The sequence below is a fragment of the Colias eurytheme genome, chromosome 4, assembly GCF_061535395.1.
Source record: "Colias eurytheme isolate Ceu_HAF_F1 chromosome 4, ilColEury1 Martin Lab GWU primary, whole genome shotgun sequence".
Classification (NCBI taxonomy): domain Eukaryota; kingdom Metazoa; phylum Arthropoda; class Insecta; order Lepidoptera; family Pieridae; genus Colias; species Colias eurytheme.
The window spans coordinates 3685677-3703033 of record NC_142983.1 but is presented as its reverse complement, the minus strand read 5'-3'; the positions used below and the strand labels follow the sequence as shown (position 1 = coordinate 3703033).

The window sequence follows — 17357 nt, the reverse complement described above, 5'->3', positions numbered from 1 at the left end:
TCGCGCCCGCCTAGGCCGCCGCCACCGCGCATTCAGTGTGGACGCACACTTAGTGTAGGACCTGCACTCAGTGTAGCGCGGTTGCGACGGCGGGCGCGAAATATCAAACGTATGAAACGCGCCTTTGCGTCCACGTTAAAATGACTATGGCGGAAGCCTAGTGCGACGGTAATGAGCGAGCCAGCGCGCGTAGTTTTCAAACTCTCCTATCCGCGCGTTCTGGCCACACTACGGGCCTAGTCAGCAAGCGACCCAATGCGCGGACGGCGGGGGTAACAAACCAGTTCGGTCTTGTCGCTCGACTTCTTATATTATATCCTTTATTGTTTTTCGTAAAATAGCGGTAAATACTTAATTGTTGAAGTGAAACTTCTTTATTTATAAGTGCGATTCAATCTAAAACACTTATATAAGTGTATATATGTCGTGGTCATATCGTAGATTTGCTCATTTCATGATATGATCGATCATTTCACGAAATGGTCGCATTTCATGAAATGGCCAACATAGTTTGATCAGATCGTTAAATCGTCAACGTTTCACGATTTGGCCATCCACATTTGGCCAGATCGTATAAAATATAAAGAGTCCATAAAATATTAAAAATTCCATAGTACTCGAACCGTCGTAAATTCTTTGCTATGACTTTCTTCATATTGTTATTAAACGAATAATGAAGTTTTTAACTGCGAATAATTAAATTTTCGCCAGCGGCCGCCATCTTATCACATAAACACAGAGCTTGCAGCGCCTCTACCAATGATTAATGTAACTATTTTACGATATGATCAAATAATTTTGATAATTTCATGAAAAAACCGCGCGTCTAGTTGGCCATATCGTGAAACGATTTCTTATCATTGATCTGCTCAAGCCACATCATGATGTGGCCAAACTTAATTGGCCATTTCACGAAATGCGACCATTTCGTGAAATGGCCAATCATATCATGAAATGAGCAAATTTACGATATGGCCACGACATATACACCACAGTAATTTTGTAGGGTATAATCTCAATTCTTCATATAAGATTCACCCGTTATTCCTCTGTTTTATTTATTTCGTGTACAACTTCTATAATGATCTTATCTCAAAATCGGACTGTCCAGTAAAAATAGCAAATCGTCCAATGTTTGCAACACCCGAAAAACGTCGAACCGCTACTTGAGCTCGCGCGTCGGTGTGGCCACCGCGAGCGCCCGCTCGTCGCGCCCGCCTAGGCCGCCGCCACCGCGCATTCAGTGTGGACGCACACTAGTGCGACGGTAATGAGCGAGCCAGCGCGCGTAGTTTTCAAACTCTCCTATCCGCGCGTTCTGGCCACACTACGGGCCTAGTCAGCAAGCGACCCAATGCGCGGACGGCGGGGGTATCAAACCAGTTCGGTCTTGTCGCTCGACTTCTTAAAATTATATCCTTATTGTTTTTCGTAAAATCCACTATTTTATTTAATTATTTTACTACTCTCTATTTTACTACTTTTATTATTTTACTTTACAATTAAGTATTTAATTGTTGAAGTTTCACTTCAACAATTAAATACTTAATTGTTGAAGTGAAACTTCTTTATTTATAAGTGCGATTCAATCTAAAACACTTATATACACCACAGTAATTTTGTAGGGTATAATCTCAATTCTTCATATAAGATTCACCCGTTATTCCTCTGTTTTATTTATTTCGTGTACAACTTCTATATAATGATCTCATCTCAAAATCGGACTGTCCAGTAAAAATAGCAAATCGTCCAAAGTTTGCAACACCCGAAAAACGTCGAACCGCTACTTGAGCTCGCGCGTCGGTGTGGCCACCGCAAGCGCCCGCTCGTCGCGCCCGCCTAGGCCGCCGCCACCGCGCATTCAGTGTGGACGCACACCTAGGCTTCCCTTTGAGTAGTAGTATAATTTATTAGGTTTTAGACAAAGCGGGCGAAGCCGCCGGCAGTAAACTAGTACTAAATAAAATTGACATAATATCTTCTTTTTAATATTTCTGTCGTAAACAAAGGCTTCCATCTGAACCATTGAAAAGTCCTAAAGTAAAATGAATGAAATGTATTTCACTTATAAATCCTCAGTTTGTTTGGTACGCAAATCTAAATAAAATCAATTAAAAAGTTTTGTAGTGTTCGAGTAGTTTGTTTACAAAGAGTTCAGCATTGTTCGGTCTGCATTGTTGCATAAGTATTGTAATTGGCATTCTCAAAAGGCGCAAAGCACTCGACCAGCTTTTATATGTTAATTCGATAGCCATTCAATATTAAAACAATGTAAATATGTTTATTATGTCATGGCTATTTGCTTATGAAAACTTTTAATTACAATTTATATCTAATAACTAAATAAATGTTATAATCTATACATATAATAAAATCGTAGGAAAGTCAACTGTACATGGAATATTTAAAAAAAATACTGGAGCGTGATCTACAATAGATTACTTATACTACTAATACCGAAGCCAAAAATACAGTTTAATTAGAATTTTTGTCTGTAGGTATGTATATCCGGGCTTATGTCAAAAAGTATTGTTTGGATTTACTTCATATTTGTTATGAGATAGATTGAGACCTGAGGAGGGACATAGGTTTTATCCCGAAAATCCTACGGAAACAGGACCTATGCGGGGTATTACTTTAACTACGCGGGCAAAGCCGCTGGCGGAATGCTAGTAACAATAATAAAATTATATTTACTATCCGTGACTAATACAGCGAGGGATGCCTCAAAATATTTGTAGAAAAAAGTGGCGAATTGCATCCGACCACGCATACTGAGGGGTGCTTTAATCGGGCTTAAAATTAAGGACGTAAATTGTATGATAATGACAAACTTTATAAGATATATTATCATTTGCCACTGCATTTACATACGAGTATATGTTATTAAGTAATCATATAATTTAGTGCTTACTTCAACTTTTATATCACTTGCCTTAAACATAATATCTGGGTAGTGGCTAGTGTAACCATTCACCATCAATATGATTCGAAAAAGGTGATAAATGATTGGAAATATTGATATACGATTATAATGAATGTTTGTTCATTGTTTATTATGTAGCTAAGATTAGGGAAGGGCTATCGTGCCAGGTGTATAAAACCAAATGTTTGAAGTAAGCTTAGTAGGGTTTCGACGATACAAGACCCACTAATAAAAAAAAACGGACATAACTAAACGAACTTTAACCTGCTGGAATGGGTTAAATATACATATTACTTTATACATCCGCTTAATGATTTTTTTTTAAAGCAAATGTCTAGTTTGACAATAATTCAAAAAGCTACAAGAAATCATCTAAATAACAGAGCAGGTGTTAAATACACTTATGGGCGGACTATAAGTATCAGATAATTTTCACACTGCATTAAATATTATTATGATCCACTTCTATTTGCGTTTTGCGGACGCCATTACCTACTTACCATACCGTTTAATTATTTAATTACCTTCCCAAAAAAATTTAAATAACCTATGAAAAATAATGTGACTTATCAAATTGTGTTCAGTCTCACCGAAACAGGGATGGGTCATGGGCAAAACAAATTAAAAAAATAACACGATAAAACAGTTTAGTTTTACCACAGTAGTTCAGTTTGTGGATATAGTTATCAGAGGGTGTCCGTCTGTCCGGCAGATGTTATCACTCTCACCTGGCGCGCCTGCGGTGCGCACGCGTCGCCCACACGCACGCTAGACAAGGAGCTGCGAAAAAAATCAAGCTTAATAAATATATGATGAATAAATCGAACAGATTTTCAAAAAAAAATGTTATGTAGAAACTGTACTTATATTTATTTTTATTGCATGTCTGCTTTATGCAAATTGATCTCAACATCAATAGTTTAATTCTGGACGAGAGATCGTTGATGTTATATGTTTCTACAAGGAATTCGCTAGTTACTTACAATAAATTGTTAAATTGCAGATTGTTAAAGAAAATTATTTACTCTATATTTACAAAAAACATAATACTATACTACCCTTGTTTCATCAGCAAAAAGTTATTCAATTCCGGAAACGTGGAACGCCTAACATTACTTTGGTTCTACAATAGATATTGTTTCAACCCTCATATTATCTCGGTTTGATAATTCTCTATAAAGAGCGAAGTAAGGTTAAGAAAGGTTAAGGAAACAATACGATATTGTCATTAAAAAACAATATAAATACTTAAGTATCCATATTTATAACTAGCTCTAAGGCTAAGCTCAAACGAATGCAATCGCACGCGCGAGCCCTTAAAATCAGTTTTTGTCGATCCCACTTTATTGCAGATCTCATACACTTCCTACTTAGATGACAATAGAACTCACACAATACAGATTATGATTCCAATACTATTAATTCAAAATACAATTCAAATCAATGCAAGGTTTTATCACGTAATTGTTAGCCTGATATCGATACGTTGGATATGTAAATTTGGGTTATTAAAGGTTCAATTTAAAAGCAGTGGTCACTCAACGTAACTGTTATACGTTATGTGCTTTGTATTTTACCTCATTTTATACACTTTTTGGGAATAAACAAATGAAGCATTTCATATACTTAAAATAGTATACGTAAGTACTTACTATAAATTGTGTTACTACCTGTAAAATGTACTACTTACACATAAAAAAAAGATATTATTAAACTGGATTAGGTTAGATGTCACCACAACACCTATATCCTATATTATTATGTTCTGAAACATTTTTTTTTCGGCTATAAGGTTCTTGTTAAAATTTTTTTGTTCTTACAGCACAATGAGTAAACAGGAGCAAAATTAATTCGAAAAAAATATTAATTATATATAACATTTTTTAAAACATTTTATTCTATGTTACTATTAAAAGCTCGTTACAGTAGGCGCATATCTATTTAAAGTCCCACCTCTTCAGCGTATTACGCGTTATCGGATATAATTGTTATTCCAATGACCTTAAAAAGTCTATTATTATAAAAAGAAAGGAAGTTAGTTTGTTGTCTAAAAGCAATTAGATATGAAAACGAAACATTCGTAGCTTCGAGGTCAAAGTCTAGGCGAATGCCGAATTGTTACGCAAAGTTTGAGCTTTCAACGATTCGAAATGGGTTGTAGGGAAAGTAGGTACATCCTTTATATTAGAATCTTTGTCAGTTTATTTATTGTAATCAATATAATACTTAATTTTATTTAAAATTTTATTATGGTTACCTTTTTTAATCTGTATTGGAATTAATAGACTAGAGTAGATAATTTTTGAAACAAAAAAAAATCGCAGTCGGATGAAACCCATTGGAAAAGGAGGGGAATAAGATAAAAATGTAAGGAAAAATAAATTACGGTCAATCCGAGTTCGGGAAGCGGGAGGGGGGAGCTTTTAAGGGAAAAAAATGGTTTCTCTCGATTTCCGACAAAACTACAAATCCTATAGAAAAAAGTTCAATTGCAAAGTTGTAGGTAATTAAAAGTTCTACAACTTTTGTATTCACAATTTTTTCACATAACCTCAAATTTTAGGTGAAAAATTCAAAAAACCAAGTTTTTGGTCTTTTATTTTTATCTACTTCAAAATTTATTTTTTTTCTACGAAATTTGGTGGAAACTTACATTATTATGTCCCAAATACACTGTAATTTATTTGATTGAAAATATTTATTACTTCGCCTTATTTTGAATTAATACCAAAAAAACAACCTAATTTTCAATCGAAAAGTCACCCGTCAAAATATCAGCTTTTTTCAAAAACTTGGGGTGCCTTTTATTCATTGAAATCTCTACTTTCATATGGTGTAAAAAAAATAAACACCACCATAGTAAATGTTCTCAGGAAATGCATACAAACAGTGTGAAAATTAGCTTTTACTAAATCAGGCACACTTCTCGAACTACCTGAAATGTTTTTATCGACATCATTTTGCTTTTGAATATGCTGTAAAATATTAAACTTAGAACAGATAATTATTTTTCTTTTGAAATATTACCGAAAAGCCGATACAAGAGAAGATATAGAGTTCAAGAAGTGTGCCTGATTTAGTAAAAGCTCATTATCACACTGTTTGTATGCATTTCCTGAGAACATTTACTATAGTGGTGTTTATTTTTTTTTACACCATATGAAAGTAGAGATTTCAATGCATAAAAGACACCCCAAGTTTTTGAAAAAAGCTGATATTTTGACGGGTGACTTTTCGATTGAAAATTAGGTTGTTTTTTTGGTATTGATTCAAAATAAGGCGAAGTAATAAATATTTTCAATCAAATAAATTACAGTGTATTTGGGACATAATAAAGTAAGTTTCCACCAAATTTCGTAGAAAAAAAATAAATTTTGAAGTAGATAAAAATAAAGGACCAAAAACTTGGTTTTTTGAATTTTTCACCTAAATTTTTAGGTTATGTGAAAAAATTGTGAATACAAAAGTTGTAGAAATTTTAATTACCTACAACTTTGCCATTGAACTTTTTTCTATAGGACTTGTAGTTTTGTCGGAAATCAGGAGAAACCATTTTTTTCTCTTAAAAGCTCCCTCCTCCCACTTCCCGAACTCGGATTGACCGTAATTTATTTTTCCTTTTATTTTCATCATATTCCCCTCCTTTTCTAATGGGTTTCATCCGACTGCGATTTTTTTTAACTTTTCATTATTTTTAACGAAGTGTCTAGTCGTCCGCTAAACGGATGAATAAAATAAATTAGTCGTCCGATTACCGGATGAATAAAATAATTTTATCGTCCGATTACCAGATGAATAAAATAATTTAATCGTCCGATTATTCGGATTAATAGATAACCTTTTAACACTAAAGCTAGTTGGGTTGGACTAAAGCAAACGGGGCGCAGGACTTAGAAAATTTTTGATGGAGTTGGTGTCATTATAACACCTATTTATTATTGTTTTATCGTAAAGATTACGCTAATATAAGCATGTTTTATAGGAACAACTTTTCTCTAAAATCAAAAATGGCCGAGATATTCGCCCTTAATTCGTTAGGTTAGGTTTAGGTTAGGTTAGCCTTTAGGTTAGGTTAGGTTAGGTTTCTTAAAAAAAAACTACACAGAAATAGGAGCCCCGCGAAGCGGGGCTCCGTCGACGCGCAAAAAAAAATCAAGTTTAGGTTAGGTTAGGTTAGCCGTTAGGTTAGGTTAGGTTAGGTTTCTTAAAAAAAAACTACACAGAAATAGGAGCCCCGCGAAGCGGGGCTCCGTCGACGCGCAAAAAAATAATCAAGTTTAGGTTAGGTTAGCCGTTAGGTTAGGTTAGGTTAGGTTTCTTAAAAAAAAACTAAACAGAAATAGGAGCCCCGCGAAGCGGGGCTCCGTCGACGCGCAAAAAAAAATCAAGTTTAGGTTAGGTTAGCCATTAGGTTAGGTTAGGTTAGGTTTCTTAAAAAAAAAACTACACAGAAATAGGAGCCCCGCGAAGCGGGGCTCCGTCGACGCGCAAAAAAATAATCAAGTTTAGGTTAGGTTAGCCGTTAGGTTAGGTTAGGTTAGGTTTCTTAAAAAAAAAAACTAAACAGAAATAGGAGCCACGCGAAGCGGGGCTCCGTCGACGCGCAAAAAAAAATCAAGTTTAGGTTAGGTTAGCCGTTAGGTTAGGTTTCTTAAAAAAAAAACTACACAGAAATAGGAGCCCCGCGAAGCGGGGCTCCGTCGACGCGCAAAAAATAATCAAATACCTACGTGTGCCCTCCTCCCCCCACAAAAAACCTATAATACGTGCGGCAGTTCTCTAAAGAAACCCCGATAACCTAACTATATAGATAAATAGATGTTATCGGACGATTAAATTATTTTATTCATCCGGTAATCGGACGACTAATTTATTTTATTCATCCGTTTAGCGGACGACTAGCTTTGTCCTATTTTTAAAGGCTTCTACCCCAGTCTATAATTGAATACCTGTGTCATGTTTATACGAGTATTATAATAATTTTGGAAGGTAAAATTGGATTTTTTTTTGTTAGAGATTTTTTTTTATAAATATTATTAATTAATATTGGGGACAACGATTCATCATATTGGAAATGATAAGGGTCGGGAATTTTTATTATGCTATTGTTAGCTCTATTCAGATAATATTGAGCAACTTAAAATATTCATTGAATATAGCGAAAACCTTGCTTATAAAATATTGATTACCTAATATTGAACTGTAGACATGGGACGCTTTTGAATATCCTCCTTACCATATACTTACACGCGTAATAATTATAAATTTACATACAACATAGGTATTATACAGGGTGTCCCAAGAAGTATGGATGAACTGAAGCCAGGAGGTAGAGGACCTAGAGGGCTATCCGAATCACCCCCATGTGTGTTAAGCGATTTTTCGTAGTTTCGGAGTTATGACTCTTTTTTCAATTTTTCACCTATCGCCAAGTACGATGATATTTTCACTCATGGTGACGTCAACTATTGCGCTAGATGCTTGATTTTTTTTGTGTGCTAAGCTGAAAGATAGGCCAATTCAGTATGGTAACACTTACTATCGTTAGATCTTCGAATGGAATAAAAAAAAGAATTAAATGCCAAGAAAGATAAAATTACCCAGTATGTTCACAACTTCAAGGGCCCATAAAAAAATAAAATCACATAAGAAAAGTTTTCCGTTTGGCTTTTAAAAACTTGCTCTATCTATCAGGTAGCTACCCTGAAAATTTCATTTTATTATTCAGAAGGCTTCAATCGAAAAATTGAAATCTAAATGTGGTAAGTGCAAAAATTTTATTAACATGATGATCATTAAAACCAATAAATAGGTGTTTAATTACCAGAATTTTTTAAAATGACCCCGCTGTTGCTCAATGCAAGTGCGACATCACCGTAAAAAGTTGTCTATTAAATGTCTTTATGCCCTTTTATAATTTTAAATGGTTTCTTCTGCTACTATGAATTTCCGGGCTATTTCGTCCAAATTGTGGCATTCTCTCAAGTAGCCGAGGTCTATTTAGTATCCCCATTGAAACAAATCAATTGGGTTTAGGTCGAGGGATCGTGGAGGCCAGGCATGATGATCATTAAAACCAATAAATAGGTGTTTAATTACCAGAATTTTTTAAAATGACCCCGCTGTTGCTCAATGCAAGTGCGACATCACCGTAAAAAGTTGTCTATTAAATGTCTTTATGCCCTTTTATAATTTTAAATGGTTTCTTCTGCTACTATGAATTTCCGGGCTATTTCGTCCAAATTGTGGCATTCTCTCAAGTAGCCGAGGTCTATTTAGTATCCCCATTGAAACAAATCAATTGGGTTTAGGTCGAGGGATCGTGGAGGAAGCGTCACCGGCGCATGCGCAGGCTGCAACGACCAATCCATCTTTCAGGGTATCTTTACCCTTTAGCCTGGCCTGAACGGTCTCCGGACATAAACCATATTGATTTTTTTCCGTGGGGATACTACAAAGACGAGAGACTGCTACAATTTGGACGAAATAACCCGGAAATTCATAGTAGCAGAAGAAACCATTAAAAATGATAAAAGGGCATTCAGACATTTAAAAGACAACTTTTTACGGTGATGTCGCACTTGCATTGAGCAACAGCGGGGTCATTTTAAAAAATTCTGGTAATTAAACACCTATTTATTGGTTTTAATGATCATCATGTTAATAAAATTTTTGCACTTACCACATTTAGATTTCAATTTTTCGATTGAAGCCTTCTGAATAATAAAATGAAATTTTCAGGGTAGCTACCTGATAGACAGAGCAAGTTTTTAAAAGCCAAACGGAAAACATTTATTATGTGATTTTATTTTTTTACGGACCCTTGAAGTGGTGAACATACCGGGAAATTTTACCTTTCTTGGCATTTCATCCTTTTTTTTATTCCATTCAAAGATCTAACGATAGTAAATATTACCATCCTGAATTGGCCTATCTTTCAGCGTAGCACACAAAAAAAAATCAAGCATCTTCCGCAATAATTGATGTCACCATGAGTGAAAATATCGTCGTACTCGGCGATAGGTGAAAAATTGAAAAAAGAGTCATAACTCCGAAAATACGAAAAATTGCATAACACACATGGGGGTGATTCGGATAGCCCTCTAGGTCCTCTACCTCCCAGCTTCCGTTCATCACTACTTTTTGGGACACCCTGTATACTTACATACTTATTACTTACACATTCTTATATACCTACTTACATACAAACTTAATGACAATGAGTTAAATATGAAATAATCAGTTAATAAAAAAACATCGATTGTCTGCGAGAGGAGACGCCGCTTCAACACGTTGCATTGACACGAGGAAATGAGCATAGATTTCCATTAAATTCACTTTATTTCAATTCTGTGTTCTGTTACACTTTGCTTTTATTGACAATTTTAACATATTTTGTATTTCTGTAAGTTCTGTTATGCAGAATAATTTAATGCGGAGTTACCCTATATTACCTTTCTATCTTATCAGCTAATGCAAAAGATACCTTATATGTAGCTTTTAAGATAATTTCTTTAAAAAAAGTCGGTTCATGTTATATTATTTCTATGAATATTTCTCTATTAAACATTTGTTTTAATTTATTGGATCCGATTAAAAATATCTGTATGTAAACGTCATACAAACAAAAATAAGAGTAACGGTACCAAAATACAAAATAAATCGAACGCAATAGCGGAAAATGGACATGATGAATACCCACTACCTACAAGAGTAATATGATCAATGTGGATCAATCTTTGTATTTTCGCTTCAAAAATAGTTTGCAATATACAAAGGTTTGGGTTGCCCGGATCTCGATAAATAAACATCATTTAACGTGTATTAAATTATAGCAAAAGGGTTGTTTACTTGTATCGTTACAAAGTAGCCAATATAGCAATACAATAATAATGCATGAACGACCATTTCTATATCATATTCCTCACTTCAAAAGCATAATAATCCGAAAGGCAAATATCAATTTAACGGTCCACATGTTCTGTATTATATATGTAAGGATGTAAGCGACACGCAGCCGAGCGTGAAATTCATCAAATAATTTATTTACAATATAATGTTTTATTAGGCCTGACATTTTTAGATGTCATACCAAGGACATAGTTTAGTTAAGATTTATTAATAGAGTTACAAGAAGGGAGACGTGTGCTCATGGAGAGTGACAACCATAGATAATACTACTAACCTAATTGAAACCGTTGTCCATTCATAAGGAACGATATGCGATACATTTTCTACGCTAGAAATAGACTACGTTTTGGTCAAGGACGCTTATTATGTTCAAGCAATATTACTGTGAAATATCGTGTTCAAAATTTTAAATAAATATAGTAATATTGTTATTAGTTACGAAAATTGTAAAATAATTACTTTGAAAAATAAAAATCGTATCAGCACATAACAACGCGAGCAAAAGCTTTGTTTTCATTCACTTAAATGTTTTAAAATTCTTTCTTCACAGATGCGTTCTATCCATTCTATGGGCCGGCCTTGTGTGCTCTTCTGATTAGTTTAACACTGGCCTGGTTAAGTGCAGCCTAATAGGGCGCCTTGATGTATTATAATATGATTAAACAGTCCGCCGCGAACAAACGTTTATCAACATTCGTTTCATCTCATCCCGTGTGAAATTTTATCTAAAGTAATTTAATAAAAAAAAAATATGTTTACCCTGTCACTGTAACTATATAGAATTGAGCCTGTGTGTATCACATATAATACCTATACAGAAACTTAAATAATTTTCTGTTGTTGGAAAGCTTACGCAAAAGCTTACATTTGTTAACTATTTATTAGCTCTATAATTCGGATCATTTTGGGGCCCATAGGGAATATGCATTATATTTTGTGTCTCTTGCTGGTTATCCAAACAGAATAACTCTTTCATTATTGAAAATTAAATATTTCAGTACATATTCATTCATTAAACAGTCAATCCATTTAGTCAGTTTTAAAATATTAAACAGCCGGGACCAATGTCGACATATTCAATAATTGGGACAATGGATCTGTATGCACTATTCAATTTCATTAAATTGCAAAACGGCCGATTTCCTTTTTGTATTAATGAGAGTCGCAATAATATGTATACTTTGTGAATAGCTGTAATGAAAGTTTATGCTTGTGAAGGCTCAATTTGTTTGTGAATAATTTGAAATCCGTTAAAGCGATTACAATCATAATATTCTTTGTTCAATCATTTTTGACGTGTAATTAGTGCCCATTAAATTTGGTGGGTTGTAAGGACTTAATTTGCTTAAATTATGAGTTGAATTTCAAAGTATTATAATATTATATAGAATATTATATAGAAGCTGCTTTTTAGATACGCTCAATACGTTCAATATTATGTTCGTATATAAATTTATTTTAACAGTAGCGATAGTGATTTGTACAAGAAAATATGTTTATCAAATTAGTTAAAATAATAAGGTCATTTACTTAATATGAATATATTTATACATTATCATAAAAATCCACACAATTTAAAGCTTATGGTTCCCCTTTCCAAAGTACACTCAATAAAAAAATACAATAAAATAAAAAATAATTTCATTAAACACAAATTACGTGGCGACTCCATTGTCGCGTGTAAACAAGCGTGACTCATTTTATAATCCCTTCACATTATGTATAGGGAACTTGTAAAATCAGGGAAATAAGGTTACTCGACCATTAAGTCCACAACCGCCTCAGTGCATACAAATGAGTTGGCTATAAAGTTTTGTCCCGGCATTGACAAGCCGACTGAAGCTTTCATTGTGCTAGATCTCGCTTTGACATCGCTATAGATCAAGGGGTTGGTTGGATCATCAAATAAAAGACAACAAAGTAGTCTTTTACGTTAAAAGAATCAACGTACCTACATGGATTTAAATTAAGATTGTCTATAAATATGTTAACCTATCTCATGTCTGGCTTTAAATCTAGTAGCATTCTCGGTAACTATAGTACCTAATCAGTACAATCATTATTAAGAGAGAAAATACTGATACTATGGAAACATTTATATCGTAGATAAATGAAAAGAGAGAATCAATTATCCATCAATCATTAAAGAACATGCATTTATTATTTCTTTTGTTATGGATAACCAATATAACCATAGCTAGAAAATAATAATCTATTTCAACAATACGCTATAATATCGTTTTCGTAATTAATTAATTTATGAGTACCTAATTGTAGAGTTTTTTCTAATTTGTATTAAATATTTTGGGTTTTGTATTGAAATTGTAAAACATTACGAATGGTACTTTTATATGATTCCTCTGAATAGTAATTGCTACAATTGTAACAATACGTTAAATATGAGTATCACATACGATTAAAACAGTCCAAATAAAGACAATCCTATCCCAAAAATACTCTACTAATTGCGTAGTATATACCGAATAACACATTTAAATTGGTTTCTATTAGACCCTACATCTAATTAGAAAAGCGTCACATAAATTTGGACTAACATTCAATGATTCATTTCATTCCATTAGCTTAAAGAGGGCACAAACTTTTGCTGAATTATCTATTTACTATTATTACCTCTATATTATCTGTATTGTTGATTTAGTTTGATAAAGTTCAATATAACAAAATAAACTTTAATGAAGTCACCGCCTTCGCCTGATCTTTTTTTCTTTTACGTCAGTGATGCTGAAAATACACGCAAATACTGAGAAACTGCAAAGTTACGGTTTACAAGTTTAATACGTTGTTTTATTAAATATTCCCGACCGGGTCAACAATAAATTATACTTCCTGACATTGATTACTTTAAAAGCTTTATCTGGATAATTATATTTCAATATTTCGATATAATATGTAATACCAATATTTTCACAAGCTTACACAATCTATTTATGACGATTTGAAAATATTTCAAATAAAATATAGTCTAAAGGAATGCGATGCTGCCAATTACGAGTTAATAATTCTAAAATAGCTTGCAGCGCAAAATCAGACTTGTCCAATTTAAAGCCACTGAAAACAATATCAAATAAGTTTCGTCATAACTTTAAAGGGATAAAAGTTAAAATGAAAGCTATGACAGGCTGTATCAGATATAGGGGCGAAAATCGCGCCGCGGCTGTAGCCTGGAAGCTCCCGTAACAAAGTCATTCCGCCGTCGCGTCTCGCCTTTTGCGCACGACTGTACCGCGTCAGCGAGTTATATTCACGATCGCGATATAAACTTTTACGGAGTTCGGAGTTTTTGAACACTGTTTTTTTGGATAATGTGTGTGTCTTGTGTGTGGACTGTATTGTTCTAGCAAGGATTTTGTGTGATGAGTAAGTTACATTTTTTTACATAATTAAGTGCGGTAATTTCAATAGTTTTTTAATTGTTGAAGTGACAGTGATTCAAAATAATTTAGATTTTTTTTAAATGACAATTGAAATGCTACAAATCATGCTGAATGTCGTTGCTTTATTATATGTATAAATAAATTTAAAATGGGCACATACCTAGATCAATTAGCATTATGATTGTTTGCGCGAAGATTGCAATATTATTTCTATTAATTTGTATTAGAAGACAAATTAAATACTTACACAATCATGTTATTAACATACATACATAAAATATTTACAACACGTAGAGGTACAATAAAAGCCATGAAAAGTAAAGCTAAAACAACAAAAACTACAATACCATGCCATTTATGGGTCTCAAAGAGGACCGATGTTTTGTTTCTATTCAACACAAATACTGAGAGAAACATTAGGACTTAATAAATCGACGTCAGAGTTAATTAATTTACTTTTGTCATCGCACAATTCGTATAAACATTTCCTTTTATTGTCACAATAATCAGTAAATTGTTAATTAATTAATTAACTATTTCACGCACATTGAATAGAACAAAACGTTCCAGACATGATACCTTAAAAATAAATATATATTCACTAGTACAATTAAATACCTACAATTAATATTAAATTAATTACCTATCTTAGTTAAGTATAGCACAGATATTATAATAGTATTAGGTAGTGATTTGTTTTGATAATCTGTAGCATTTTCAAAGATAAACAAAATTAATCTAATCCCAAATTCAGGAAAAGCTCGTAATTTAATATGAAATATTCAGTACAGATTATTATGTATACGATCGAGACGGATCGGGTAATGAACGGTCGGTTAAATCGTGCCTCCTAATGCCTTCCTTTTATTTAATTACTCCTGCTTTACAATGGAAATCTAATTGCGATACGTCCCAGTAGCAAATCAGTATATACCTACGCTACTTAATATGAAGATTTTTATGTAAAATAAAATCAATAACATATAGGTACTTATCTAAATAAACTTGCCGGTTCTTCTCCATAGATACTGCTTTCCGAATCGGTGGTAAATGTTAAAAATATGTAACGATGATTCGAAAGTGCTTCTAAAAGAAGTTTAACTGAATAAATAGATGTTTGAGTTTTAAAAAAATAAATAGGTAAATAAGTACTACGCATTTCCTTACCCTTTCGTCTTTCCGTCTTTTCTTATTCTAATTGAGATCGTTCCTCAAATTATTTTTGGAATGTTAATTTGGTAAGATTGTTGGCTACAATGTCTAACTCTTGTCGAATTTTATAATTTTAACTGAAACTTTTCAAAACAACTGTTATTGAAAAACATACAAGAACATTTAACAACAATATTTAGAATAATAAAATCAATCAAAGTAAATTTTGATTCCTTGTTTATTTTTGTATGAAATAAATCTATAGATGCAACAATATTAAAAAATCTTGTATCAAATTATTATATAACAGTTATATATATAACAGTTATAAAAGCTAGTGTGTAATTCGTAGATCAACTGCATTATATTTTGATTGTAATCAGTACATCATCACAAAGAGTTACATCAAAGTTAGTATGAAAAGTAGACAAATGCTCGTTGCAACTGCATACAAATATTCTAAAATAACTCAAAAGTACCTGAATATGACCCGTGACCACGGTGCGTAACCGTGTTGAAATAACGGGAACAATATGGTGATTATCGCTGTTCTGTATAGATTAGATGGCCCCCAGTGCGGAAGTTATGGGGAACGAATACTTCACTATCCTCCTGTGTAAATAGTTACAATTGATTTTTGATACGTCGCTTGGAAACTTCATAACAAAGCTGTTTTGTTTATCTAGCATATTTGCGTCGCTTCGTTTTCAAGGGAATTGTAGACAGACACTTGTATTGTAAGCTATAGCACAAAATAATATATGCTAATTGGCAGGATATCTGAATGCTTTTCTCATAAAAAATTATGAGATTAATATAAACATGTATGAGCCATACTTCCTCGTTTTAGTTTAAAACTTGAATTGTCATTCATTTACAGAGAGTAAATAGGCATTAAACTGATCTATTCCTATCACATAACAATAAAATAACTTATTCTCAATTCTAACTAATTAAAAGCCATATTAGCCTAGTTAGCAGTAGTTCGTGAGATTAGCGCGTTCAAACAAACAAACAGGCAAGCTCTTCAGCTTTATAATAATAATAAGTAGGTATAGATTCTGGTACAATACTGCAAAATTTCCAAAAATCTGCTCAGCTGTTTTGCCAGTTATACAGTAACAAAAGTTTTTACATACGTATCCAAACCTCCAAATTAGATATTGTATTGTAGATAATAGAACATATTGTAGATGTAGAGCATAATAAACTGAATAATGTAGGATAGATATCAGGATAAATTCTAATCTATATGGATTAAGGTGTCATTGCTAAGAATTATAATTCAAAGGACAAGGTCATGAAACCGGTTTGAGATAATTTTATCACTACACTATATATATTTATATAGTGCAGTGCAAAAGCACGCTTTCGTTTGCGAACGATCGATTTTTGAACAAAAAACTTTTCTACCATCGATAAAACATTTTTAAAAAAGTCGAATGTTTTAAACGATTTCAAGGAAAGGCTTTATATTTGTGACCTTTTTCATCAAATATGTCTTTTTTTAATACAGTGTCTTGAAAACTCCATTATAAAGCTCAATTGGTATTAAGATGATTGTTTTCTCAATTAAATTGAGATATTGACAGGACAGGTTTATCCGTCTCTATTTTATTTCAAGCAAATTTACTGAAAGTGCAAAGTGCCTTTAATCGATTGTGGTAATAAATTCTTATTATTAATCACATTACAAAATTCTGTGCAATTCATTTATTTTCTCTCGAACAGGTTTTGGTTTCCGTTGCCAAGAGACATTTTCCCGAAGGAAAAAGCATCCAACGTGTTGACCCGGATGAGCAAATATAAAATAGTGACTGAACCATAACTGTCGATACAAATGACATTTTTTTTAAATACTTATTAAAAAAAAAGATTAATAAATCCTTGTATTTGCAAATATTTTATTGTTTATTTGTTAATTTACGAAATAAAAACAACGAATAACAAACAATTGGTAAAATGTGTTAAAA

General features: G+C 33.0%; 1 protein-coding gene across 1 annotated transcript in view; it reads left to right on the top strand.

Moving 5' to 3' along the window:
• The first annotated feature begins 14058 nt into the window (after positions 1-14058).
• The window catches only part of LOC149908838 (uncharacterized), a 76412-nt gene continuing 73113 nt past the window's right edge, over positions 14059-17357 (top strand). Inside the window, exon 1 of the mRNA XM_090120411.1 lies at positions 14059-14215. The gene's annotated coding sequence lies outside the window, so the exon portion shown is untranslated. The remainder of the gene's footprint in view (positions 14216-17357) is intronic.